The following is a 12,780-nucleotide window of genomic DNA, read 5'->3' on the forward strand; positions in this document are numbered from 1 at the left end:
GTACCGAGGAACCTTTGTGTTCTGCATTAGTGTGTCCCAGCGTGTTTATCCCTGTCAAATGATCAGTGCAACCAAAGCTCCAAGCAATGTTATCACCTTGGCACCTGAGAAAAATCAGTTTTAAATCAGGTTTTAAATCTCCTGTTTAACGAGACTTAGAAAGCCGTGTTGCTTTTTGTTTGCCTTCTGGTGTCCGGGTGCTGCCGGCTCCCAAAGGCTGTGTGCCCAGCCCTTCCCATGCGAGCGCTGCCTGCTTTTGGGGCCTGCCCGTGCCATCACCTGCACCCCCAGGGCCCTTGGGGCTTCCAGGGCCGCGTTGTGAGCACTGTGACGCCGTGCTGAGCGCACCCGAGAGCTCGCTGTATTTTTGTGGTGGCCTTGGCTCTGCTATTTTTTAATTTTCTCTTTAGTTTCTCTTGTTTTCCTTGCTTATTTGCTAACTTGCAAAATTCAGCAGAGGATCCCCCAGCCCTGGGGTGAGCATTCTGGGGAGGCGCAGCAAGGAGTTCCCGCCCCGGGTGGGTCTGTGCTGCCCTTGGGGCGGCTGGGGTCTGTGCACTGGGGCTGTTTTTGAAGACAGACATCGCCATGCCACTGCCATGAGGCACGGGGAGGTTCTCCAGCTCTTCCCACAGCTCCAGGAAGGTGGAGGAGCTCCGCGGGACGTGGGAAGCATCGTGCTTCCCTGCAGCCCTCAGCCCGCGAGCCCCAGCCCCGCTCCCATGAGACAGCACTGCACGCACAAGTGTTGTTTTGCTGTCTGGCTGCTCTCTCTCCAGCTCAGCAAACTCGAGAGGAGTGCCTCATGCGCAGCTCGCCCGGCGGCGTAGCGTACCTGCTGAGCGGCGGGCTCAGCTACGGGAGCAAAGACGCAGCCCTCGCTCAGCCCGCGGCGCTGACTGCAGATGCTGTGCTGCAGTCCCTCCTGGCTGGGATTTCGGCGCGTGGTGAGAAGTCAACAAACCCATTAAATCGGAAACGTTGCCGATGTGTGAAAGCAGCGCCGTGGCTGGGGGGGAGCAGCCCCTTCGCGCCGCCCGCCTCCGCGCCGTGGGGAGGAGATGGTTAACGCGGGGCTGTCGGGCCGGGTTGGCCAGGAGATAGCTAATATTTTAGAGGGTTTCAGAGCGAAGCTATAAAAAGGCCTCGCAGTATTTCAGCTCCCCCATTGTCTGCTGGAAGCCAGCCAGCGTCACCATGGCTACGAGGAATTATTACTGGCTGCCAGAGCTGGAGGAAAAGCTCATACTTTTGGCTTCAAAACAGGAGGGGTGGACTTATGTAATCCACTGTGTTTATAGGCTGAGACTGGCAGGAGCATTGAGAAATAATTACAGGCTTTCCATTTCATTTCCAGCTCGGTTCTAAGGCTGTGTGGCCTCTCTTATTTATTTATTTTGCAGCCGCGACGCTGGCCGCTCAGGATGCGGGAGGGCTGCGGGGATGCTGCTGGGTGAGTGCCCCGGGCCGCTCTCCTTTCGGAGGCGTTTTGTCTGCAGCGAGCCGAAGTAGGCCACGGCAGAAAGAAGTTCCTTTGAGAAACTGGGACTTGGCCCTGCGACACAGGAGCACTGCTGGGGCCGCAGGCCGGGAGCAGCCTCTTGCTGGAGGGGATGAGCTGCGTGTCCCTGTGCCGGGCTGCTTCCTGTGGGGATCCCATCCCCATGGATTTTTGGGGAGGTGGGGGATGAGGGGAAAGTTTGTATGTTTTCTTCTCTTGCTTTCTCTCCTCTGGACGTCTTGGTCTCACTCATTGCCGTGCCGGCTGGAGACAGATTTGTCAGTGCAATCAAAGCAGTTGTGCTGATGTTTGGTGCTCTGGAGAGGTGAATTGCGAAGTTAGCCTGTAATTAATGTGGGTTTGTTCGTCCCTGGAACAGTCAGCAGACGACGCTGTAATTTGGGTTTGCCTGAAAAGCAGCACACCGTGTGTTTTGACTTCGGTCAGGCCAGTGGGAGTTTGCAGCTGCTGTTTTTGTGCTGGCTGTTGCATAAAGGCAGGGATTGCTGGCCAACTGCGCTCGCAGAACTCTGAGGTCGGGCTCCCTGAGGGCGGGGGCACTGGGGAGGTGCTCCTGGTGCTGGTGTCCCCTGCCCTGTCCCGCAGGGATCGCGGGATCCTGCTGGAGAGCCGTGGCTTGGTGTGGGGTGGTGGGGCTGGGAGGCGTGGGCTGAGCTGTTCCTCGTGTCCTTCCGCTCATTTCTCCTTCAGTACGTGAGCATAACGTTCCAACTGTGTCTTGTTAAATCCCACTGACGCCGGGTATAAAACTAAGCAGCCTGTTTGTGGAGGGATACGGAGAAGAATGCTTTGATACGCCACAGACTCGCTGTAGCGGTTAAAAAGCGTATCAAAGCTGTGGATTGCTGTGATTCTGACATCTTCCTTCCCTGCGTGGGGACCTGCTGCGGAGTTACGCTCTTGGTGTGGGGCTGTCATTGCCGTCGGGGTGCGGTGTGAAGGTGGGATGTCTCCTCACAGCAGCGCACAGCTCTGCGCTGTTTGGGTGCAATCCCGGCCCATGCTGCTGTGTTGGGCCCCGGCTTGAAGCACACGGAAGGTGTGGGACTGTTGTCGGCGAGGCTTTGTCCAGTGAGCTCCACAGAGATAAACGGTGTTTGGTGGTGGTTCCTGTGGCTGCTGTGTGTGTTCAGGATGGCAGAAGCTTGGGAGCCTGGGGCAGCACTGCGGGGGCAATGGAAGCCAAAGCCCCTTGGAGGAGCAGGCACGGCTCGTGTTGGTGGGGACACGTGGTGTTGGACCAAATAATTCAGTAACTTAATGATCCTTAATGCTGTTTTAACTCCTACCGCAGATGCTGTTGGACTCGATTTGAGTTAGATTTGTTACTGCAAGGTTTTTGTGTTTTTTTTTTCTCCTTCCTCCGGGCTTCGTGCCAGGATGAACTGTATGTTCTGTTCTTAACAGTTATGAGTAATGTATGCGTGAATCTGTAACATAAGTAATACGAGGATATAAAATGTGTGAGTGTGCAGAATTCATGTGTCCCATGTCTGCACACATGCTGTGTGTGTGTTCGGCACGGCGGAGCACCGCACGCCTGGGCAGAGCCATTGGCATGCCTGGAGCCGCGCTCGGCGCAGCGCTGCCCGAGGGTTGTGGCTGCAGGGACTTGCAGGCTCTGCTCACCCGCTCTGGGTGCTGCACTCCAGCTTGTTCCAAGAGGAATGTGTTTTTTTTTTTCTTTTTTTAGCCTGGTAAAATGGGCTTTCTCCCGTGAATTATTATTTGTTTTTAATGTGAAAAACGAGGAGATGGCACGTCGCCAGCTCCCCCGCCTCCCTCTTCCCAGCTCCGATGAGGTCATTGCCTCTTAAAGTTTGTGCCGTGCATTGTGAGCCGTGGCAGGAGGGGCGAGAAGGCAGCCGGCGTCCCTCCGCCGTGCCAAGAGCCCCGGGGCACGGCTGGGCAGTAAGCAGCACCTGAAGGAGGGGCTGTGTGGGCTGGGACTGTGTGAGACGCAGCTCTGGGGGGGGGGGAGAATGGGGCCGTGGGTGCCAGGGCCGCGTGCGTGGGGCTCGGCGTGTCTGTAGGCCCTCGGCACGGTTCTGGCACTCCTCAGCTGAGCTCGCTCTTGCGTTGATGTACTTTTCTTTGGGAATTTCCTCAGCGCTGTTTTTGAAGCAGGCTGCTCAGCAGGGTGCAAGAGTTCATGACCCCGCGGAGGATCTCTCCGGAACCTTTGTGTCCCCGGCCGAGCGGCTGCTGCGGGGAGAAATTGTTTATTTTCTTGAAGACCATGTGGAGCTGCTCGCGAATTCCTGAGCTGTTGTTTTCTCCCTGGCTGCCCCTGGCCCTCTACCCGCTGCCCCGAGTTCTTGGCTTGGTGCTGTGAGCACTGCGGGAACACCCAGCCCATGGAGACTCCCTGGCTGCGGGGTTGGGGACCTGCTTCTTGGTGCTGGGCTGCGTGTGGTGTAGTTTTAATAGGGATGTGGATAAATTGGCATAGGTCTGGAAGCTCGGTTACATAGGCGTTGTATGAATGGCTCCTCTCTCGGAGCATACTTACTGTCTCGTGCTTTTGCTGTGGGTCTCAGTTGGGCTGGTTTGCGATGTGGTGCGCAGCACGAGGATCCTGGGTGCACCTCTGGCTCTTACTGTCCTGCCCCACTGCTGCTCTTGGGAGTGCAGTGGGCTGCGTCAGTTCTGTGTGATGGCACAGGTGCTGCCCAGAAATCAAAGCTCTGCTGCCTCAGAAGGAGGAGCGGTGGGTGACGGAAGGTGTGCGAGTAGTTGAAGGCGTGAGAAGTAGAGTCGCTTCTGGGAAAGTAGCTGTGTGATGCCCCTGGGAGCAAGCAAGCGGTGGTTTGCTCCTCCAGGTTCATTCCCTGGGGCTGCACGGCACAGCTGCTTCTACCTGGGTTGCACCAGGGGAATGCAGAGAGGGCGGGAGGAGGATGGGAAGAGGCAGTTGGGTCATCTGCAGCTTTGGAGGCTTTTTGATAAGAGAGTAAATACCAAGGCCAGTGGATCAGCCGGCATCTGCAGTGCTTTGGGAAGGCCTGGAAGGAAGGCCTGGGGAGGCACTTCCATTTGCTGACACCAAGAAATAAAGCTGTTTTTAGAAGGCAAACCAGTAGGTAGCTGCTCTGAGCGTGCCAGACTGGGAGCTGGGGCTGGGTGGTCTTTGAGGTGCCCTCCAGCCCGAGCCATTCTATGACCAGAGAGGCCCAGCTGTGGGCTCCATATCCTGGTACCGTGTCGCAGAGGTGCAGTGCTGCTCATCCACAGCAAAGTGCTGTGGGAGATAGCAAGGGGGGTCCAGCACGCTGATGTGCTTCTGGGCAGGGAAAGCATGCTGTTCCATCACAGCCACTCTATTTTCTGGAAACCATGTAAGCATCCCACAGCTGCTCCTGTGCGGCTGCACCCCAGCACCATCCCTGTTCAGTTCCTCTTTGTCTCTGCGCTGCTGCTTTGCAGCCTCGTTGATTTTTTCCTGGCCACACGACACAGTGGCTCCTTGTTAGCCCGTCCTGCTCTTTCCTCTTTCAAGGAAGGGAAGGAGCAGGGGAACCAGATCTGATAATTCCAGCGAGTAGAACTGTTCCCCTGAGCCCTTTATGAAGAAATAAAAGGCTCTCCTTCTCTCCGCTTCTCTTTGAGCACGAGCACTTTACCCTCTTGGATTCCCTGCAGGCTCCTCACACTGCTAAAATTGAAACATCAAGATGTCTGAGGCAGCAGGAATTACCATCAGTGTTTTGACACCTGGAGGTACAATTTCTATTAGCTTTTATATGAAAACAACACCGGTTTTGCCAACGGAGTTCTTGTTAAATAATGCACGAAGACCCTGCTTCTGACGGTGGGTATTTCTCTTTCACCTTCTCGGACTCTCGGCTAATGGCTTAATTTTTGTGACCACTCAGGAAAAATACGCATAGGCTCGCAGACAGCAATAGGGTTGTGGGCACACACATGCTGAACTCCCAGGCGCACTGTCAATTATCCTGTTTGCTAATTAGTGTGGAGAAGGGGGGAAAGCAGTTTAAGGTTGGTCTGTTGGATTATTGGTTTGGGTTTTTTTCAGAAGCAGGAGAATGCCATCTTCCTGAGATGTCTGATGGTCATACGGCTTCACCTGTGTGTGGCGTGGGGTGGAGATGAGCGCTGGGTCAATGGGGACGGAAAGCAGATGACTTGTTCTGGTGTCGATGGTGCTCAGCATCGAGCATATGCTCTGTGCCCGCGTTTGGGGGAAGCGAAGGGAAACAGAAGGGCGCAGCATGTGGATGTGACTGCTAATAGTTAGAATCAAAGTGCAGTTTTGACATTTCTAACCTAATAAGTGGTGCTGCGTGTGAGCGCCTGCTTATTTTCCTTTTTCACCATGAGATGCTTTGACAGAGGAGTAAAGTCCCATTTTGACGTTTCTGTCGTTTTAACTAGAGAGAGATTACAGTAAATTGGATTAAGTGAAAATCTTCTTCGGATGTTTGTGGTTTGGGCTGATCTATGGATAGATGTCATTTGAACGTCATTCTGCATTCTTTAAGCATCTGCTTGATGGCTGCTCCAACGCTGCTGCTGCCAAGGGTCCCCGCAGCGGAGGTGGCAGTGGGGACTCTCCCCATCCAATTTGCCAGCGATGTCATGGACGAAGGAGTCGGCTGCTGGGGTGCTCGGCTGAGCTGCAGTCTTTGTGTGAGTGGGCATGGGAAGCCCGCGTCTCTAAGCTGTGTCATTTGCACGTATAGCTCTTGATTTCCAGCACAGTTTTGAGAAATACTTCTGATCCAACCGCAAAACCATGAGGTTTGAGTCCAGGCGTAGAGGCGTGTGGATTTCAGTTGTGGTCTCTGGAAGCTAATTGGCAAGTTTCGTGCTGGTTTAAAGCATTGTACCTGCCCCGTGAGTTCGAACGATCGTGTTCTGCCCGCTTAACTCCTTGAGCCACTGCTGCTCTATGCCAGGTAGAGAACAGGAGTGTAAAATCCCTTCTCCCCTCTGAAGGTACTGGATGCCTTATGCTGTGGCCGCATCAGTTCTGAAGGTGCTGCCAGGAGCCGGAGCACGGCCCGGCCCAGCTCCCTGCTGGGCATCCCCCGTTGCTGCGTGGCACCCAGCCTGCCCTCGTGCCTCCTGTTGGCACTGCGCTTGTTCTGCTTGCTTCGTGCACCTGTGCTCCCCGTGCCAAAACTGACGGGGGAGCACACGTGTTGCCCTCATGTTTAGAAGAAGAGATTTTGATTTCTGTCGTGTAGGTGCTTTGTCCTTTCCTGGCAATTTGAAGTCCGGTTCTTTAAAAACATTCTGCGTTATTTCCCATGATATGATTATTTGTGGAAGATCACACTACTGTGGGAAGATAAATTTGTAATCCTGCTTAGCGGCCGATCTTATCCCCCTGAGTGGCTGCGGTTGCATAAGGCACAGTGACCTGAACTCCACTTCATAGGGCTGCGGGCAGGAGATGCTGTTCCCTTCTCCCACTGGGGCCGCACGGTGGAACCCCCGCTGCCCCTGCAGCTCCCCCAGGCCCGTGGGGCTGCCTGAGGCCCCAGCTGCTCCCACAGATGGGCTGTTCTCCTCTCTGCCATGGGTGAATTGGAGCTGTCTGTGATGGATCCTCACTGCGACAGGCTCTAAGTGGGAACTCTCGGGGGAAATTAGCCTGCAGCTTTTGGCTTTATTAAATATTCTCCAGTGCCATCCCAAAGGACTGCTTTTTAGTGCTCGGCGATGTTTCGTCTGTATTTTTAACATCACCTGCAGGAAATGTGACCGTGAATAGCCTGTATTGACATTAAAGTCTACGTAGAAGTGGTGGAGAGCTGGCAGACAGCACGCTTGGTTCTGCAGGGCTGCGTGCTGGGGTGTCCCACGGCAGAGGGAAGGACCCGGCTGGAGGTGCTGCAGGTGATTCTGGAGCCAGTAGCTCCCTTAGAGCTGCAGCCCACAGCAGTTGATGGGCCTTTTATTAAAACAACCACCTATCTAATGGTTGGTTGAGTGTTTATAAGCTATTTGTAACTTTTAAAATGTGACTGAATGCATGGTAGCTCTGTTAGCATCTAGCTCATAAAATACACCGAGGGCCTGCAATGCCTGTTAGGTTGATGGAAACTGTATTTTCTACCTTTGTGTATGAAAGCATTTTTTCCACGAGCTGTTCAGCTTTCCATCTGCCCAAGCTGCACGGAGCTGGCCGTGGGGATCAGCTGTGTAATGGGATATCTGAGTTGGAGGAGGAACCCGCTCTGGCTCCAGCAGTCCTGATTTGAAAGCACATTCAGCCAAAGCAGCGCAGACCCGCGCAAGGAGAAATGAGAATTGCTCTGTCTGATGGGTGCTGAGGTCGGGAGCTGCTGCCAAGGGATGCTCAAGTGGGCAAAGAGCAAAAGCTGCCAAGTGCAGCTGGTGGCTGCCCCTGCTCCTGGGACGCACTGGAGCTGGAGGAGGCAGGGTGGTTTCATTTGTTTGATGCAGTGAAGGAAGTGAAGGTTGGTTTGCCTTTTCTGACTGCTTGAGTATTATTTTCTTGACTTTATGCCTGCAGAGCATATAAGCCCGGCCTCAGAGTTAAATCATGGGAGACGCTGATTAATTGTGAGGGGGGAAGAGCAGCGAATTCCCCGTTGGGTAAGAGTTTACCAGTGGAGCTGTGACCTTGTTAAAACACGTTAACTCAATAAAAGCCTAAGTGTTTAAAGACAAGTGACTTCTTCCTACCTCGAGGGGCATAATTAAGCCATTCCACACCCCTGAAAGCAGAAATGTGGGAGGACTGAGGAACTCCCATCCTGCGCACATAAGTCACAACCCATGGGGTTAGGTCAGCTCTGCGAGCAGCACCCATGGAGCTGGGGTTTTTGCTAGTGATAATTATTAATAATTATGAGATGAGAGATCACAAAGCAGGGTGGGCTGAAAGAGAGTGCCCAGGGAGGAGGTGGAGGCTCGGTCCCTGGAGGCCTTTAAGAAAAGGGTAGATGTGGTGTTGAGGGACGCGGCTCTGTGGGCATGGCGGGGATGGGTTGGTGATCCTGCTGCACGCTGCCCATCCTGCGAGCTGCTGTGTGTTGGGTGCAAATGTTGAAAGTGTTCTGGTGCCTCTGGAGAGGCTTTGACCTTCTGTTCAGAAGCTGTTAATTACCCAGAGCAGGGAAGCAGAACGTGCCCAATTAATGGCTCCCACCTCAGCCTTGGCTCTGCCATGAACTAACGAGCTGCTCCTTGCTCTGGGCCACTGGAGCTGGAACTCTTTGCTTTTGTGGGGGGGGGGAAGAAAGCAGCAGATGTGTGCAGGAGCAAATGGCTGGGTTCAGTCTTTAACCAGCGTGAGGATTGACTCATGGCCCTGTAATCGCTCTGGGATGTTAGCAGCAGGGCCCTGTGCAGGGTTCAGAGCTGGCATGAGCCCCGCTGGGTTGGCATGAGGGTGATGTGGGATGTGCTGGGTGAGGGCTGGTCTGAGAGCCCCAACAGCTCTGCCAGTTACCAATTCATGGCACAGCCGCGCAGCGTCGTCATACGGTCCTGAGTACCTTAGTTTACAGGTCATTTAATTTATTTGCAGGCTTTGTTTCAGTTCCCCAGGGTAATTTTGCTCCTTTGCACATCTTCCTGTGGAGGCATTAAATAGTGCAGTTTGTCACAACAGTTCAGCTTTTATGCTGGCAGCCAGAGCTCTTCAAAGATGCTCGTGTGAAGTCGAGACTCCTGAATCATTAGAGGATCATGAAAGAAAAAGAATAATTTAGAACACGGAGATGTTTTGTCATCTTTGAAATTGGGAACGTGTGAAAGGAGAAAATGTTTAGCAGCACGATCCGCCTCAAAGAACTTATCTTAGGGAATCCAGAAAATGAATTTCCCCTCTTTATGCAGGATGTAAATAATCAAAAGTGTCACTCCTGAGCCGAGTAATTTGTTCAACAAAAGGATGCGGAGGAGATGACTCCCGAGCGCTCACAGCGCCCCAGACATCAGAGGCCCCGTCTTGGCAGCGGTGGAAGTGAAGTGTTTGAAACCCAAATGAGCAGCGCGTGCTGCGCCGTGGATGCAGGAGGCTGGCAGGTGCGCTGTGCTGGCTCCTGGGAGCCCTGACGACCGCGGTGCTGCTGTGTTGTTCCAGCCGTGGTTGTTAATGTGCTGTTTAGTGTACTTGGGAGCGTGGCTGAAGTAGTCATCGTTATCGCACGATGGTGAGGAGCTGCTTTTTTTTTTTACCTCCCCTCTTGATTTTAAGTTGCGTGTGCGTGTTTATGAGGCTGCGACCCGCGGCGTGGACGTGCCGTGCTGTGCGAGCACACATTGCTGGGGCAGCAGAGCTGTGTCCATCCCCGCTGTGCTGCCCTGCGCTTTGCTCCTTGCTGGCCCTGCTCTGCTGCTCAGCCATCGCTGCCTTCCTCCCTCTCCTCCTCCAGTCCCGTTTCCCTTCGCAGTCCCAGTGCCTGAGTGGTTGTGTATGTTTGTTTTGTTGGTTTTTTTAAATTTCCTTTTCGGGCATTTCCATTTGTCTTTGCAGATCATCTTCAACAAAGGCCTCACGTGGTCCGTTTGTTTTCTGTTTCCAGCCTACACTTAAAAATAACTCCTTTGTTTCATGAATGGCCTGTGCCTGGATGCAGATCCCCCTTTCTCCGCGGGTTTCTTTCTCTTTGCTGTTGGCTGTCAGTACCTTTACTGGGAGCGTCCCATCAAGGCAGCTTGCCCAGACCTGCCCTGCGGAGCCGTGAGCCCTGTGTACCAGCTCTGCTTGCGAGCGCTGGCAGAGGTCACCTCAGGGCAGAGCTGAACGCGGTCCCAAGCCCAAAATAGCTTGGGAAGATTGGGAACACAAGTCCCGAATCCTGCTTTATGGCTCTTGGTGCTGGCAGGGGTGGAGCAGAGTCCCCTGGTGCTGGGCTCAGTGCTGGGGCTGCGTGAAGCCGCAGTGGGAGTTAGCAGCTCCCAGCAAGGAAGACCTGTTGTGGTTGTACCCACACCTGCACGGAGAGGAGAGAGGAGGGTTGCTGTGAGCAGCCCAACCTGCAGCAGCTGCAGGAAGGAGCCGGGAGCAGGGCAGTGCTGGGCCCTTGCGCTCATTGAGCTGCGCCGGCCAACCCTGCGAGTTGTGGTTCTCCAAAGCCAGCACATCCTGTGCAGGTGAGGGCTTTGAGCCCAGGGCTGGAGTAACCTCTCGTCCACACCGTGCAGCTCAGGGTGTGCCTGATCTTTCCTGTTGACCCTGTGCTGCTATTTTAATTTAAAAACCTCTGTACCCTGCTGCGATTGAATGCTACTGTGGATTGCTAAGCTGCAGACACTGACGTTGTTTGCTTTGTTATTCTGAATAGAGCCCTAAATTTATGGCAGGCAGCCGGCTTGCCTATTGAAAGGCCTTAACAGATACAGCACATACAAATATTTGTGTCTAATGTCAGCTGTCTTCCAAGAAAATTTCATGCACGTACTGGTTAGACAAACCCATTATCATTGCACGGTGGTGCGTTTCTTAGGAATGTCCCTCAAATAATTTTCATTACATCTTAATGATTTTTTTTGCTTCCACCTGTCCTTTAAGGAACACGTGGGTAAGGCTCTGAGTGCTGTGCCCGTGCCTGGGCCGGGGGTGCTTGTGTGATCATAGCCTTGTTAACAGGGCTTTTTGCAGTCATGCTGTGGGCTACCTTCTAACGTCTTCTGCAGACCATCCGTGATCCGTAGACCACAAGTTGAGTAACATTAATTTGGGCTTAAGAAACAGAAAATTCTGTTAAGCTTATTTCAGCATGTCCTTGCTTTTTTTTTTTAATGTTTATTTTAAATTCCAGAAGTCTTCTCTCATTGGGATCTTTATGGCTTCTATAAGGATGGATAAAGGGATACTTTCTGTGAACTGGGAGTGCCTTGTCCTCACCTTCAGGCAGAGGAACCAAGGCAGGGGGAACTGCAGCCCCTCACCCACATTGCACTGTGTCAGTGGCAAGCCAAGGATTCAGCTCAGGAATCCTGCCCTGCTTTGGAGCGGGTCCTTGGGGTGTTCCTTGGCAGGGACAGGCGCGGAGGTGTCGGGTGTGGATCCAGGAGTCTCCTAGGTGGGAGGAAGCAGGTGAGCTTGGAAGCCCACAGCTCTGCATTGCCGTCCTGGGGCCAGGTTGGCCAGCAACCTCTTGCTTTCTCCTGTTTCTAATCAGATTGTAAATCTCATACCTAGCACTGTAATGGCTAATGCAGGTCTGTGGATAAAACATTCCCCCATCAAGACTGCAACCAGGGGGGAGAAATACTTTTCCGGTGAGACAACGTCTGTTCCTCATCAAAATCAGTTGAGAAGAGCAGTAACCAAACAGTCCAGATCTGAAGAGCCTGGCTGGGCTATTTCTGTTTTCTTTTCTTTTCTATTAATCTGTTCCTATTGTTTGCATTCCTCTCCTACAAACAGTTCATTAACAATGGGTCCCCAGGGCAAGGAGCGCTCCTGGAGCGGCTGCACGCTGCGGTCCTGGTGTGCCCCGTAAACACCAACGGGACGAGTGCTGTGGCACTTGCGGAGCTGGCCTGCTGCTGTGCTGGGCTCCCTGGGCACGCTTCCGTAGGAGCGTCGAGATACCTCCGTGTTTCTGCTGTCCATGTTTCTGTAGCCTTGGTGGGAATTGGCTGTTGGTATATTTTTAAGCTTGGCCCCTCTGTGAGCGATCTCCTCGTGCCGCGTGTCGCTGCTGGGGCCGTTGTTGTGTTGTGATTCGGTTTCTGGCTGCGTGGACGTGGGCAAACCAACGAGGCAGCCCCGTGCCTGCCTGGCACAGATAGCGAGCGCTCCATCAGTGAGGGCTGATCTGTGGTCTCGCAGGGAAATAAAGTCTTCCTCTTTTTTTCCCTTTCCGACCCATTGTTGGTTTTTGCACACGCCAACTGCTGTTTCGGTTGAACTGCACTGGCTTGGGTTCGCTGCGTTCCCTGTGGAGCGGAGCTGGGCGGTTGCAGCCCCGTTGGCTCCCTGCAGCTCCCTCCAGGCCGAGAGGAGTTCTCCCACTGGTTTCCCAACTGTGCCGCAGCTGCAGAAGGAATTGCAACACGTGATAAGCCACCACGCGTGTGGGCGACAAGTTTGTGAGAATATCCCCTGGGCCGTGGTGTCTTCTGTGGCACTTGATCCTAATCAGAGGGGCTGATTCAGTATTGATGTGGCACTGGAGACGTGTGACACGCTTCAGTCCCGAGTTATGGTGCGGCCCCGTGTGGGGCTGCTGGGCAGCACAGTGCCCGGCTCCTGCTGGCAATGGAGGCTGCCTCGTGTGGGTGCAGGACCTGCTGGGATTGGGAAG

At 53.8% G+C, this 12,780-nt stretch overlaps 1 protein-coding gene across 14 annotated transcripts in view; it reads left to right on the forward strand.

Moving 5' to 3' along the window:
• Window positions 1-12,780, forward strand: part of NCOR2 (nuclear receptor corepressor 2) — a 168,190-nt gene that overhangs the window by 34,327 nt on the left and 121,083 nt on the right. The gene's annotated exons all lie outside the window — the stretch shown is intronic.

The sequence above is a fragment of the Numida meleagris genome, chromosome 14, assembly GCF_002078875.1.
Source record: "Numida meleagris isolate 19003 breed g44 Domestic line chromosome 14, NumMel1.0, whole genome shotgun sequence".
NCBI lineage: Eukaryota > Metazoa > Chordata > Aves > Galliformes > Numididae > Numida > Numida meleagris.